Source organism: Onychostoma macrolepis, chromosome 21 (genome assembly GCF_012432095.1).
Source record: "Onychostoma macrolepis isolate SWU-2019 chromosome 21, ASM1243209v1, whole genome shotgun sequence".
Lineage (NCBI taxonomy): Eukaryota > Metazoa > Chordata > Actinopteri > Cypriniformes > Cyprinidae > Onychostoma > Onychostoma macrolepis.
In genome coordinates this window covers 28,509,525-28,526,294 of record NC_081175.1, presented here as the reverse complement: position 1 = coordinate 28,526,294, position 16,770 = coordinate 28,509,525, and the positions used below count along the sequence as shown (strand labels likewise).

The following is a 16,770-nucleotide window of genomic DNA, read 5'->3' as shown; positions in this document are numbered from 1 at the left end:
TTAATTCAACAAGTCACTTTCACTCAGAATTTAATTTACTGTTTGACAATTGCATGTAACTCTTTCCTGTAACTATGCTAATATTCCTGAATGCATGCCATGTATCACGTGTATGTGCTGTTTTCTCTTCTCATCTGCAGCTGTTCTCTGTAATGCTGAGGATCCAGCAGGTGTGTGTAACTCCTCAACAGGTCATTAATTTTCATATTTACTGACCTGAGCTTCGTTACCTGCTCGTTCCCGTGGCTTTTTGATTCCTATTGTTTCCTTGAAAGCAATTACAGAACAATAGTATGTGTAATTAAAGCATAATCATGTAATGTGAGGCCACGGCTTCACTCAGAGACAATTAAAACATGCTCACACACACACACACACACCACATCTTTCTCAGTTCAGGTGTAGAAAAGCACCTGTAGTGTTCATTAATGTTCATGGCGTGTGTTTGTGGTTTTCTGATTCATATCGTGACAAACTCTAGTGTAGACATCTATTTCGGTCACCTCTGAATCACAATGAGCTGGAAATCTGTGACCGAGGCATTTAGCAGCACTCGGTTCAGTTAAATTAAAGCTGCACCTCCGTGTCTAATCATCACGTTTACTGATGACTAAAGATCCTAACAGAAGGTGACTATTAATAACAGCCCAACAACAGTTAGTAGTGACAGGTAATATATGAGTGTTATTGGAGTTAAAAATAATTGTGCTATTGTTTTGGAAGCATTTTGTAAATCAGTGCAAGTTTCCCACAACAACAAAAAGATATTCGTTATAGATGTTACCATGACTTTTCCTGCTCAAGGGAACATTAGTATTCAATAAACGGTATATAATAATAAACATGCTAAAATTATAGTATTGGTTGCATGTTGACATAAATGTCATTCCAGTGTGCGACAAACTGAGGTTTTGGACAATTTCAGAAGAAATCCTTTAAATTACAGTGTAATGACTGATTTTGCACTGCTAAAAAACACAAACTATGAAAATATTACATTTAAAAACAATAACAACAGAATTTTTAAAAATTATTTATTTTTATGTAATCAAAAGTAAATGTATTATTGCCAATCCATTTAAATACACGCATTTAACGCAATAAATGCTAATACTGATATTGTTTTTTATTTATCATAAAAACTTTATTTTAAAATAAAATGTGCGATTAAGTTGTGATTAATCACGAGTTAACTCATGACAATCATGTGATTAATCGCGATCAAAAAAATTGAATCGATTGACAGCCCTAATATATATATATATATAATTTCCACTACATGTTATGACTTTCACTATGTTATACTGATTATTCCCTCACTGTGCAGTCATATATAACCCAATCTTTCTTTTCTCTCATTTTCTTCTCTCCTTTTCCATAAATGTAACAACAGGATTATGATTTGTCATTTTTTTGGTAACCATCCAGTTTGAAGGCTTGTTTACCGCCGTCATTCTTCCATCTGTGTCTTTCTGGTTCTGTCTGCTCTTTATTAATATGTGTGTGGCCATTTCTCCAGCAGTGTGTGGGGTCCAAACTTCATTTTCTGCGTTCGGCTGATTGCGTGAATAATTTGGGAGTAATTACCGCCGACGTCATCGCTGCCTCCCCCTCCGACAATTACCGAGATGCTTCACACAGACTCACGTTTGTCAGAGGATCAAAAAACAACCTTGTCCTGATATATCAATCATCTCGCTCTAATTAGCGGATGGATTTGGTATCTTGTAACTGTTATTAGTGTATTGTGTGTCTTCTAATGAAACCAATTGAGCTGTTCTTTTCTGCTCAGATGCAGACGCCGCTAAGAGGCGATTGAGCGCTTTATCAGATGGGTCCTAATTATCAGACCGCAAACACACACACACAATACACACACACACACAGCAGCTCTGATCATCAGAAAAGCCAAACGTCACACACTTTAGTGCTCAACATGTATGTTTTGCAATACTGAACACTCTCTCCTACAGATCTGAGATTTCAGATGTTGAGTTTTGATTGATTAGGAAAAGCAATACAAATAATGAATATGATGTTACTAAAAACAAATGTTGGTAAAAACAAGCACAAATTGTGCGTCCTCTAATGCACTTTCAATGGAAGTCAATGAGACAAGAAGCTTTAAAGCATAAATATGCAGCTTGTATTTCTGTTAAAGTGTTATTTGAGTTGTAAATGATCAAAATCATCTGTTTAGGTACTTTTCTATGTGGATAAACTCACTAACCTGTTCCTGTGAGTGAATCTTTGCTTGTAATGTGTTGGATATTCTTCAACAATGAATCAACAAGGTCAGTAAATGATTTTTTTTTTTTTATCACACTAATATCATGTTAAATAATGTTTAAAGGAATAGTTCACACACAAAAATGAAAATTTGCCAAAAATGCGCTCATCCTTAGGTCATCCAAGATTAGGATGAGTTTGTTTCTTCATCAGATTTGGAGAAATGTATCATTGCATCAGTGTCTCAGCAATGGATGCTTTGCAGTGAATGGGTGCCGTCAGAATGAGAGTCCAAACAGTTGATTATCCACAAGTAATCCACACCACTCCAGTCCATCAGTTAACATATTGAGAAGACAAAAGCTGTGTGTTTGTAAGAAATAAATCCATTATTAAGCTGTTTTTAACTAAAATAAGTGTCTACATAATAACACTTCCTCCGGTGAAAAAGTGCATCTCTTACATCAAAATCCAGCCACATATTTGTTTAGAGCAGTTTTGGCTTGTAAACGGTGCTTGATCTGTGCAGATTTCTCTCCTGATTCAGACCAGACCACTTTTTCACTTTAAGAAGCATTATTATTGATTATGGACAGTGATTTTAGCTGAAAGCAATGGTTTTATGTTAAACAGATATGTTTCTTCCAAACACGCAGTTTTTGACTTCTAAAGACACTAATTGATGGACTGGAGTGGTGTGGATTACTTGTGATGTTTTTATCAGCTTTTTGGACTCTCATTCTGACGGCACCCATTCACTGCAGAGCATCCTTTGGTGAGACAGTGATGCAGTGACACATTTCTCCAAATCTGATGAAGAAACAAACTCATCTTAATTGGCCTGAGGATGAGGACATTTTCAGATAATTTAAATGTTTTTTTTGGTGAACTATTCCTTTAATTATGAACTGTTATATGGAAAAGAGCTGTGTGAAGATTTTGTTTTCCATTGCATACAGGTTTAGAGCAACATGAGGGTGAGTAACTGTTGACAAAATGTTAATTCCCTAAACTATTTTTAAAAAAAAGCCACTTGTTTCTAAAAGTGTTTTCACTAGCAGGTGTAATAACACGAGCAGATTACATTCACTATAATAACTCTTGATGGAGAAAAAGTGGTATTTGGAGAGAAAAGGAAGAGCGAGAAACACACTGACAGATCATATGATCTCCTCTCACTCTCAAACACCTGCGAAAGAGTGTGTGTGTGTGTGAGCGCAGTGAGTGCTTTAGCATAGCGTTTAGCCTGAATCTGACAGGGTGCTAAGAGCGGCTGTTTTTACCTCCAGCGAAACACACAGAGAGAGAGAGAGATGTGGAAGTGAAGATGGCAGCGGAGCAGTTTTGGCAGTGCTAGCAGATCTTAGTGCTAAACGTGACACTGTGAAATGTGTGAGCTTACGTGTGTCGCCAAATCAACGTCCGCTGAGAAACACGTGTCCAGGCTATAGACACACACACACATGCTTGTACAGTTTTTACACCAGAACTTGAGAACAGCGGAAATTAGTTATTTTGTCTCTTTGCTTGTTTTATGTTTGTGGTTCATGCCCAGCATTATCCAGCATGAATCATATTTATATGTATCAGTCTCTTATTATGGTCTGTTATAATCTTTTTTTTTTTTTTTTTTAATGATACAACTGTTTCTTTAACTGAAACGGTAGAGTATCACCCATCGAATGCATGAACTGACAAAAAAGTTGAATGAACCTTGAATGAAATGTCACTTTAGATAAAAGTATCTTTCAAATATGTAAACGTAAAGATAGAACTTTTCTTTAAAAGACCAATAAAACAAAATCTAGGGTGGTAAATTACTACTTGTGTAAATTTAACATAAATAGAAAATACTTTAGGAAATAAGTGACAATTTTTGTTATATATATATATATATATACACAGTGGGTAAAATAAGTATTGAACACGTCACCATTTTTCACAGTAAATATATTTCTAAAGGTGCTGATGACATGAAACAACCCAAGTAAATAAGTTCAGAAATTAAGTTCTGTGTAATAAAATGGAATGACCCAGGGGGAAAGTATTGAACAAGCTAACTGAAATTGATTTGATACTTCGTACAAAAGCCTTTGTTGGTAATGACAGCTTCAAGACGCCTCCTGTAGGAGAAACTAGTCGCATGCATTGCTCAGGTGTGAATTTGGCCCATTCTTCCACACAAACAGTCTTCAAATCTTGAGGGTTCCTCTGAACCCTGATCTTTAGTTCTTTCCATAGATTTTCTATTGGATTCAAGTCAGGTGATTGGCTGGCCATTCTAGCAGCTTTACTGTCTTTCTCTGAAACCAGTTGAGAGTTTGGGATCATTGCCTCGCTGAAATGTCCACCCTCATTTCATCTTCATCATCCTGGTAGATGGCAGCAGATTTTTATCAAGAATATCAGATTTTTCCATTCATCCTTCCTTCAACTATATGAATTTTGCCAGCTGCACCATGATGTTTTGGGGTGATGTGCAGTGCCATTTGACATCCAACCATGGTGTGTATTATGGCATCCAAAGAGTACAATTTTTGTCTCATGTGACCAGACTATATTCTGCCAGTATTTCACAGGCTTTCTAAATGTTATGCAGCAAACTTTTAACGAGCTTCAATATGCTTTTTCTTCAGCAATAGAGCCTTGTGTGGTCAGCGTGCACACAGGCCACGGCGGTTGAGTGCATTACTTATTGTTTTCTTTGAAACAATTCTACATGCTAATTCCAGGTCTTTCTGAAGCTCTCCACAAGTGATCCTTGGCTCTTGGACAACTCTTCTGATAATTCTTTTCACTCCTCTGTCAGAAATCTTGCAAGGAGCACCTGATCATGGCCGGTTTATGGTGAAATGATGTTCTTTCCACTTCCAGATTTGCTTTTAGCCATGAAATGTTTCTTGTGTGACACGTTGGTCATGAGACACCTTTTTATAGGCCATCAGTTGGGACTGAAGCAGCTAATATTAATTTCCACTGACGAGGGGCAGGATTGCTTTCTAATTACTGATAGATTTCAGCTGGTGTCTTGGCTTTCCATGCCTTTTTGCACCTCCCTTTCTTCATGTGTTCAATACTTTTTCCCTGTGTCATTCCACTTTTATTACAGAGATCTTAATTTCTGAACATATTTGTTTTGCTTTCTTTGTATGTATGGATTACTTGGATTGTTACCGACATCTGGTGAAAATTTCATGTCATCAGCACCTTTAGAAATATATTTACTGAGAAAAATGGTGACGTGTTCAATACTTATTTTACCCGCTATATGTGTATGTGTGTGTTAATTCAATGTATTTTTATTTAATAAGTTTAATGTCAATATCTTTTTTATTTTTTTATTTTTGTTAAATAATAAACATTTAATTTCTTTTTCACATGCATTTGGCAAATGCTTTCTATAGTGCCATGTTGTAGTGTGTAAATCACATTAATGATTAATGCATATTTTCGTTTATAATAAATTTGTATAAAATAAATCGTGTGAATGTATTGCCAATGTAAATATTTTTTTGGTCTGTATACACACATTACTTTATGAGATTATACATATATAAACATCATATGTACCGTATATCACTCTCACTCATATGTTTATCATATATTTTCATCACACTCACTTTTTTCCCAGGCGCTGTGGAATGCATTGACCTGCGGTGCGACACACAGACATGTTACATCTTTAAAGCTGATTGATTTTATAGTTTGTGATTTCCTTCCCTGCGGCCCGATGGCGAGAGAGAGACAGAGAGCACAGCTCTGAACCGCGTGTGTTTTTACACCTGTCAGGGGCCGTTAGTCTTCTCTGATAACAACAGTCACTACTTTCTGTGTTTTTTCAAAGTCATGTTTTATTCATGACTGATAAGAATCCAAGAAACGCAAGATAACAGAGAAAAAGACAAGATTGTGCCGCTCATAGGTTTGTAATGATGCTTAATTAATGCTGATAAAACTAATAATCCTCACAATAATGTTTTATTTTCATGAGAGCAAAAAATGACTACTTTTAATTCATATGTGTCACTTTTTACAGCAGGAAGCAGAAGCTGGTGTGTTTCTGAGATGATCTGCGTCTCTCTCCTGTCAACATGGCTATGAATACAGGCTGAGAGCTTCGGGGTCAGCTGGAGCGTGACCTTTGACCTGCAGGTGTGTTCCTTCCTGACCCCAACACTGCAACACACCTGCCACACATTTACAAACCATCCCTCTGTACAGAACGACTCTCTCTTTCTGCTTTCATCTGTTTACTTCAAATATCCCTGAGAGTTTAAGGAAATGGTTTAATTTTAAAAGTTCACGGTTCTCCAATGTTGATTAATAGTTGTGCAGGTAAACTAGTAGGATAGTTTATATTTTTAGTGTTTTATTTTGATTTGTTTTTAAATTAAATTTATTTGTTTTCATTTTTACTTTTTTATGATTTAATTAATTATTAGCTATTTGTTAATCTTTTATTTCATGTTTTGTTTTATTTTGTTTTATTTTTGTATTTTGTATTTTTTTATAATTTAATTATTAACTTTTCATTTACTTTTTAATTTTTAATTTGTTTTTATTATAAAATTATCTATTCATTTTTCATTTTACAAATTATTAGCTTTTCATCAACTTTCTTAGTAAATTTTATTTTGATTTTGATTTAAATATGTTCACATTTTATGATTTACTTATTTACATGAACTTTTGTTTTATTTTGATTTTGATTTAAATATTTATGTTTACATTTTATGATTTACTTAAGTTACATGAACTTTTGTTTTATTTTGATTGTTTTTAATATTATTTGTTTTAAATTTTATATTTAAAAATATTAGATTTTTACATTTGTAATGTTTTATTTTGATGATTTTTAAATTAAATATTTTTTTACATTCTGATAATTTATTTATTGGCTTTTAAATAACTTTATTAAGTGTTTTATTTTGTTGTTGTTGTTTTTTAATTGTTTAAATTTTTATGATTTAATTATGAGCTTCTCATCAACTTTTTTAGTGTTTTTGTTCTTTTAATTTTAATATGTTTTAATTTTTATTTTTTATGATTTAATTATTAGCATTTCCTTAACGTTTTTTGTTTTATTTTTATTATTTTTATTGTAATTATTTTAATTTGTACATTTTATGATTTTAATTAAATTAATTTTCGTTAACATTTTAGTAAATATTCTATTTTAATTTTTTTATTTTAATATTATTTGTTAATTGAATTGAATTTAATTGAATTTTTAGCTTTCATCAACGCATGAACTCCAGTTTGGGAAACCCTGTGTTATAGCTTGACTGGGGCTAGTTGTCACATGAGAACGAGTTAGGCTAGTAGGCTGTAGGTTCCATTGTGACAACGTACCCCATTAAGTGTGACATGGTCTTTCTAAAATGTTATTTTCATGTGTTTCAGCCTCATATGTTCACTGGGCTCTTGACAAACATCTCAGGCAGTTTGATAGAATCCGTCTGAATGATGTGGGTTGGTTTAATAGATCTGAATCAGCTCGTCTCGTAACAGCTCTTATGTGGACACCCTTAACGATGAAAGCAGGCAGGGATCAAAGAAAGCTCATAATGGCGTGTGGCATGAAGCAGTGCGCACTACAAAGCAGTGCACTAATAAGGGAAGTGGAGAAGAGCTCTTGACGGTGCATATGCTGCCTGGCACACGAGCGCCACGAGAGCCTCTTCACGCAAACATACCTCGCCGCACTGAATATTAAACAGACGCACGATGACCGCCAGTTATTTCTGTGCAGAGAGTGCATCTCATCAGGTCTGTTCATCATTTACCACACTGTTTACCTCTAAAACAGCATCCGTAGTCAACTTAAATGCTCTTAATGCTTTAAATGCATTAAAATAGACTCGAGAATTAGTTGATTTTAATCATTAGCATCTTCATAAGTTAACGACTATTCTCCAAGTACAAAATATATGGGTCAATCCTGTTATAAAGTACATTTTCTTAATTTACTGATGAAATTTTTACAAATTATTATATGTTCGTTTATTTTATAAAATATATGAGTCAGTTTTTATATATATATATATATATATATATATATATATACAGTGCCCTCCATAAGTATTGGAACAGTAAAGACAAAATTGCTCTGCTTGCTGTGGAGAATATGATTAAAAGAGGAGTATGAGACAAAACTACAGAATGTTCCATTTTATTATTAGCTGTTTCGACACATACATGTTTTACCAAATAAAAAGGACAGCACTTTTAGAGTTCACCCCACTATCTGATGTGAGCATGAGTGTTGGGACAGATGAACCTAAGGCAGATGTAAAAGATGAAAAGCTATGATTTAGTTGCATGTAATCACAGCAGTGAGTCTGCGACCCATAAACATCACCAGACTCTTGCTCTCAAGCTTTGAAATGCTTTTCCCAGCCTTTAATGCAGCCGATTCCAGCTGTTGCTTGTTTTGGGGAGTTTTTGCCTTTAGTCTCCTCTTCTTTGTCCTGATAAAGTCCTGGACTGACCCGGCAGGGTGTTTTGGGTCATTGTTCTGATGCAATATGAAGTGCTTTCTGATGAATCTTGAAGATTGGTAGCCAAGATGTTTCTGTACACTTCTGCATTCATTCTGCTGCTGTAATCATATATTAAGTCATCATTAAAGTTGAAAGGGTCTGATTCAGAGACAGCCATGCATGCCCGTGCCATGACACCACCTCCACCGTGCTTTACAGATGAGGCTGTATGCTTAGGATCATCTGCAGTTCCCTTTTTCTCCACATTCTTGCTTTCCCATCACTTAGATAAAGGTTCATCTTTGTCTCATCTCATCTCAACTCTTCTGGCCCACCTTTGTGCTTTTTTGCAAGCTCTGATCTTGCCTCTCTATTTTTGGTGCTGGTCAGAGGTTTGCATCTTGCTGTAGCCTCTGTTATTCTGTGTCAAAGTCTCAGAGCATCACTCCAGCTTTCTGGTGGTTGTTGGTGATTTTACAGACATGTATTTTAGGGTTAATTTTTTATGATTTGTCTGTCATCAACTGCTGTTGTTTTCTCAGCCGATCAGGTCATTGTTGGTTGCTGGTGTCGCCGGTGGTCTCCAAACTCTTGATTTCTCCGTGCCCTTTGTTTTTGCTTTAGCTCTAACTGACTTCCTCTTTTCTTTTAGCACCTAGATTTCTTACTTTTCTCTCAGAGTCAGCTCCCTCTTCTTCATCCTGGTTTGTGTGTGTCATCATCAAATGCAAGACTCAGAATTCAGAAGTAATGGATATAACTGCATTCCCTGCTTTTAATATCTGAAGAATTAATGCAGCAGGACACAGCTGATCACTCAGAAAGACCTGTGAGGCATCTGTCCCATTACTTGTGCTCAGATAGTGGGATGAAACTCTAAAAGTGCTGATCTTCTTAGCTGGCAAAACATCTATGTGTTGAATCACTCAATAATAAAATGTGACATTCTGTAGTTTTGTCTCAAATTCATCTTCTGGACTACACAGCAAACAGAGCAATTTTGTCTTTACTGTCCCAATATTTATGGAGGGCACTGTATATTGCGATATATGTGTCTGTGTGTGTGTGTGTGTGTGTGTGTGTGTATATATATATATATATATATATATATATATATATATATATGAAGAGTTCATTTGCAAAAACAGATAACTTGCAGTTGGGTTATTTTGACTAGGTTAAAAATGACAAAAAAATGCAGCTAACTAACACAATAAAAACAACATAGTAAAAAACATGATTTTGGAACATTTTAAAAATGGAGTTATCTGTTTTTGCAAATAAACTTCATATATATATATATATGGATGTATATATGTGTATATATGAATATATATATATAAATATATATATTAGTGCTGTCAAACAATTAATCGCATCCAAAATAAAAAATTTGTTTACATAATATATGTGTGTGTACTGTTTATTTATTATGTATATATAAATACACACACGTGCATGTGTATATATTTAAGAAAAATATGTTATGTTTATATATTAATGTATGATATAATTTATATAAATATACTGTATACATGCAAATACGTTAATATTTTGAAAATATATGCTGTATGTGTGTCTTTATATATACATAATAAATATACAGTATACACACATATATTATGTAAACAAACTTATTTTGGATGCGATTAATCACTTGACAGCACTAATATATATACTAGTAAAATATTGGAAACCTTATTATTATTACTGCAAACATTATTTATTTATTACAAAATATAGAAGTCAGTCCTGTTACAAAGTACATTTTAGTGTCTTTATACTGATAAAATAAAAATAAAAAACATTCATTCATTCATTCATTCAAAATATTTGGGTCAATCCTGTTATAAGTACATTTACTTGTTTTAATATTCTGATAAAATATTTAAAATATATTTATTTCATTTTTATTTATTTATTACAAAATATATAGGTCTGTCCTGTTTTAAAGTCCTTTGTTTGGTACTGGTAAAATATTACAAATATTTATTTATTTATTTATTTATTATTAAATATATGGGTCGGTCCTGATTTTTTTTCTATTTATTTATATTTTTTTACACATAATATATGGATTAATAATAATTTTATAAAGTACATTTTCTTGTCCCAGTATGTTAAATTTCTTGTCTTAATATACTGATTAAATATTACAAATATAATTGAAAAATGTAAGTCATTAATTACGTTTTCTGAAATAAAATAAGTAAATACGAGGTGAATTGCATTTCATGTTTGTCCCCAGATGATGTCTAACATGAAAAATTGGCGATTATTTAGAAATATCACTCTTAAAACATAAAAAATGGAATTTTCTGAAATGAACGTTTAAAAGCTTTTCCATCTTTGGTCCGAATAGTGCTTTATGCTCTTAATAGTGCTTAATAGCTCTTTATGAATATCCTGTTCATTTTCTTGGCATAGATAAAAAAAATAATCAGGTTATAATATTCAACTAATTATTTGTGACCCTGGACCACAAAACCAGTCTTAAGTCGCTGGGGTATATTTGTAGCAATAGCCAAAAATACATTGTATTGGTCAAAATTATCCATTTTTCTTTTATGCAAAAAATCATTAGGATATTAAGTAAAGATCATGTTCCATGAAGATATTTTGTAAATTTCTTACCATAAATGTATAAAAACTTGTATTGCTAATAACTTCATTTGGACAACTTTAAAGGTGATTTTCTCAATATTTTGATTTCTTTGCACCCTCAGATTCCAGATTTTCAAATAGTTGTATCTCAGCAAAATATTGTCCGATCCTAACAAACCATACATCAATGGAAAGATTATTTATTCAGCTTTCAGATGATGTATACATTTCAGTTTCGAAAAATTGACACTTAAGACTGGTTTTGTGGTCCAGGGTCACATTTCTGAAAGTCTGATATACCTTTTATAGAAATACTTCCTTTAAATTAAAATAAAAATATTTCTTAAAATTTTCAGTCTTCAGAAATCTGTAACACTGCCCTGAAATAACTGTGCTGCCCTGAAAATTCTGCTCCTCCTCAGTTTTAGTTGAGGAATTGCTGCAAACTTTTTCCCTATACGCAGGGATTTCTGCTCCCGTTCCTCATCTTTGTTTTTGATAAAGAAGGTGGAAATGAACATGTTGTTGTTTGATTGATGTTTGTTACATGGTCGGATCACAGTTGAGCGTGTATTACGATACATCATCCTCACACACACACACACACCTGCACAGCTCTCTCTCCGCAGCTCCAGCGTCAGGGAAATCATTCCTGATTTATGAGGCTTGTTGTTGTGCAGCTTCAGAATAAATCCAGAGATTAATTAACGCTGTGTTCGTTGTGTTCTGATCGTCAGAACGCTGAGGAATTATCAGGGCCAATGTCACACTAACACTGCAGGCTTTGGGTCGAGTCTCGCCAGTCCTGGTATAAAGTACTAGTAAAAGAGATTTTGTATTATTTTTTTTTATTAGTAGTAGTAGTATTTTTTATGGCTCAGTATTACAAAGTACATTTTATTTATTTATTTATTTATTTAATATATTGGCCAGTCCTAAGTACATTTTCTTGTCTTGATGTACTGGTAAAATATTAAAAACTATTGTTTACAAAGTAAATAAAAAAATTTAAAATAAATAAAACCTACTTTAAAATGACATAACTAACATTTATTTTAGAATTAATTTTCAGTGTATTAAGGATTGACCCATATATTTTGTGGTTGAAATTTTTCACAATGTATATTATGTATTTACAGTACAAACAATAGGTAGGAATTTTATTTCATGCCAACTTTATTATAGAATTCAACTGATTATGTGCATTTGCATTTCAGTTTTGCAGCGGCTTTAAATTTAGCTCGTCCAATAAGGTTTTAAAATTAAATATTTGATTCAGCATTTGCATTCCTACACGTTTTTAAATATAATTTTCCTTTACCTTGTGATGTTTAATCAAAATCTCATTACTGGGCCTTCTATCTAGTGGAACGACAGTCTTCTCTTTATTGACGTATGCAGGATTTATCCAATCATTTCGCTTGCTGAAACCACGGCACTTCAAATTCAGCCCCGCCTCTGCTTTTGCATGCCACACCCACATCTCAACAGCCAATCAGCAGCCGATGCATAAAACCAACTCCCCGCCCTACATTTTCTTTTTTAAATTTTTTAAAATCTGTTACACTTGAATGTTGAACGTTGCAATGCGGAAGAAAAGATCTGTCGCTTCTTCCGTTTCATCACGACTTTAATGCGCAGTTTGTTTGGCAATCGTAAACAGCCTGTTTTAATTGGTGAAAGATTTGTTTGCTGTGATCATTATTGCCAATAAAATTTAACTGTGTAGTAAAATCACTGTAACGCTCTCGTGGATCATTGCATCGTTGATCGATTCCAGCTCTTGATATAGTTTATTTCTAGAGTTCCTCCAGGAGTGGTTGAGTCTAATTAAACTGAACCCAGATCAGCGGCGTGAGTGTAAACAGAAGCGACTGCATTGGCTCTTTCATCAGGACTAATAGCAGCGCTTTGGTGACGCTGCTGATGGCAGGCCTATATTTCAAAGCCGCAGCCACAGGCTCTGTGGGCAGATAACAAGCCTTTCCCTCGCAGACATAATTACCCCACTATTTACAGGAAACTGCCTCTGTATGCCCATCCACACCCTCCAAATGATTATTAATGCAAGCTGGAATATTATAGTCTATTAATTTATCTTAAGATTCGTATCGCCGTGTGGTTATTATTAGAAACCTGGTGAGGCCTTCTCCAGCTAAACACTGAAACAAACACAAACACATGCACGAGTGTCTGAATCACACAAAGCATTTCATTTTAACTTGCTTTTGTATTGCCACTGGTTTCATAAGTGTAACATTTCTACTAGACTTTGAATTGAATTACTGATAAAGAAAATTGAGCTTAAACTTAAAGTGATTTAAAAACGTACGCTGAACTTCACTGCAGGTTGAATCTGGCTCTTTTGATTTGATTCAAAATTCATTGCTGCTAAGTTTCCAGTTTAGTGGGTTGAAATTTTTTCTTGTATTTGTCTATTTTATATCTTAATTGTCAGTTGTTTCTGCTAGACAGCTTTATAATTTCACGTTTCCTCTAGAGTTTCACAAAATGTCTCAACACACATCACATCCAAGGGAATTTGGGCAATGAATGATAATTTATCCGTTTGCATTTACACTGGTGTACCTGAAAAAACACCAGAATAGAAGTTATTTCAAAGATTTTAAAGCTATTTATTTTCCTAATGCATTTTACTAGTCTTATTGTTCTTTTGTGCATGCATTTTGTTTTTAATTTTAATTTTATTTAAAAAAATCATTAGTGCATGCATTATGTATTTTTAATTTCTTTCATATTTTTTAAACAATTTATTTCTGCATGCATTTTGTATTTTTAATGTAATTTTATTTCATGTTTTTAAAACAAGAAACGATTCATTTGTGTATGCATTATGTATTTTTATTTAATTTATTATATTTTTAAAGCAAGAAACAACTCATTTGCACATGCATTTATGTTTTATTTTATTTTACATTTGCTCGTAACTCAGAAATACATAAAAAATAAACAGTAGTAGAGTTGCAAATTAATTTTATTTTACCTTTTTATTTATCTTGCTCAATAACTGTTTAACTCAGAAATACATAACAAATGAACAGTAGTGGAGTTGCAAATTCATTCCTACTTTCTCAATAATTGAACAGTTATGCATTTATTCCTTTAACAGACGCGTTTATCCAAAGCAACTTACAAAAGAGGAACAAAAGCAATTTGTTAAAGATTCAACAATATTTGTAACCAACAAGCTAGGTTTGTATGTTATATATTTACATATTTGATCACGAAAAGATTCATTTTAGCAGATCACTTTATTCAGACCATTCATATGAATCAAGCATTTCACTTTAGTAATGTAAAAAACATGAGCTGTTGTAAATGCAGAGATTTGAGATTTATGAGAAAATATGAGGTTTTATAGACTTTGTAATCTGAACCGTCTCATTTAACTTCAAAATAAGGGCAGATCATAAAGAAAACAGACAGCAGTCACTGAATAAGAAGGAAAGACAGAATGAATGGTGGTCTGTGTGAGCGAGTGGCATTGTCCACACCTTTACTGTCTTTCCTGGTGGGATCCAGAACTCTGGATTACAGAAACAGTTTGACACTTTTATCGTTGAAGACGCTCTGGCATCTGACAGCGTGTCCGTATCGCTTTCCTCCTCTGATAGCAGCTTCATCCAGAGCACACAAATTACACTCTGAGTCCCACAGAGTCCGTTCTAGTTCTCCTTTGATGTGATATCCTCAGCTAAATTACCTCCTGTCATTTACAAACTGAACTGATAAAAATGGGCTCAGGATGGTGTTTCATTGCAGGTACATGCGATTGGAAAGCATATGTGTTTCAATGAAGTAACTAAATGACACTAACTTAACCACATTTTTCAGTAGATCATGTGGTATTAAACTTTATGTAAAAAGGAAACCTCATTGTTTTTAAGTTAAAACATACTCTCTGCAAATACATAAATGCATATGATTGTTGCTCAGTTTGTGCATTATGTTCTGAAATGTCATAAAGCAATGTACGTGCTTAAAATGCATTGTCCAGTCATTGAAGTCTGCATTTTAATTCTTATGTAAAGGATGTTTCTAGCATCACAGCCAAATGAACTTAGGCATTAAATAATAATAATAATTGAAAAATATGGTGGAAAAGAAGCTGACTAAATAATGACGTCAGCATAAAATCAGAATCGACTCGCATTTTGCATTTTTCTAGTCTTATTGTGAACAGTCATTTGTGCATGCATTTTTTAAAATTTAATTATATTTATTTATTTAATTTTAAACGGTAAACAAATCATTTTATGCATGCACTTATTTATGTAACTTTAATTTTATTCTTTACTTTTGAACAATACATTTTTCCATGCATTTATTTATTTTTATGTATTTATTTTTTTTAAACAACAAAATGTATTTGTGCATTTATTCATTTATTTACAAACAATTCATTTGTGCATGCAGTTTTTATTTTTACCTTTATTTTTTATTTTTAACATGTTTTTAAAATTATTTTTCCTTGCTCAATAAGCTATTTAACTCAGAAATGCATGAACAGTAGTAAACTAGGCTGGATATTCATTCCTACTTTCACATCCAAATGCATTTAGGCAATAATTGAATGTTTATGAATTTACATTTATGCATTTTTCAGTCTTAAAAGATGAACAAAGGCAGTTCATCAATGAGCCAACAATATCTGCAATATACAAAACCAGATTTGTATGTTATATATTTGTTTCAACATGAAAATATACATTTTTGCAAATGGCTTCATTCAGACCATTCATACGAATCAGACAATTCAAAAATAATTGATCAATTCATTAGTGTCCTTACGCAGCTACTTTATAACAGTTTTGAAGTGAGATATTTAAATTTTTCAGCTATATTATATAAATGAAGCTGTATTTATTATAAAGTTATGTTTAGAGCAATAGTGCCATATGTACTGCTCTTATACTTTTAGCGAGTAGCTTTTACTGTAGTTAACACTCGTAAAATGTGGTGGTTAAGCTTTTTTGTTTTGTTGGAGCAGTGAATTTGCCCTGACACCAGCCTCCTCTGACATTCAATTAACACGCTGATGAGGGTGTGAGCGGTGTCACCGCGGCCGTCTGACAGGTGTTTCACTCTCAGCATTCTGCTCTAAAGGGCAGGTTAGGTGTCGGGGCTTTGCAATGCATTGTGGGTGCAGTAGTTCTTATGGGAGATGTTTGTGGATGTCTTGTGTCGTGCAGCTCATGCAGGGATGAGTTTGTATTCTGGAAAGTGTCAATCTGTGCAGCTGTTACCTGAGAAAAAAAAAAAAAAAACAGTATAAAATTCTTTCAAGGATTTAAAAACATGAAGAAGATCGAAATCAAAATGAATCCTATTTATTTTCAGAATTCCTGTTACCAGTTTTGTGGACAGTTCATTTGTGCATGTAATTTTTTTATTTGTTTAATTAAATTTATTTATATTTATTTAAACAACAAAC

The 16,770-nt window shown here is 33.3% G+C and overlaps 1 long non-coding RNA gene across 9 annotated transcripts in view; it reads left to right on the top strand.

Moving 5' to 3' along the window:
- LOC131529435 (uncharacterized) overlaps positions 1–16,770 on the top strand; it is a 61,123-nt gene that overhangs the window by 13,621 nt on the left and 30,732 nt on the right. For all 9 annotated transcript variants that reach the window (XR_009268094.1, XR_009268092.1, XR_009268093.1 and 6 more), the window contains exons 3-7: positions 141–191; positions 2,201–2,294; positions 3,189–3,206; positions 5,861–6,151; positions 6,266–6,381. This is a non-coding gene — a long non-coding RNA (uncharacterized LOC131529435). The remainder of the gene's footprint in view (positions 1–140; positions 192–2,200; positions 2,295–3,188; positions 3,207–5,860; positions 6,152–6,265; positions 6,382–16,770) is intronic.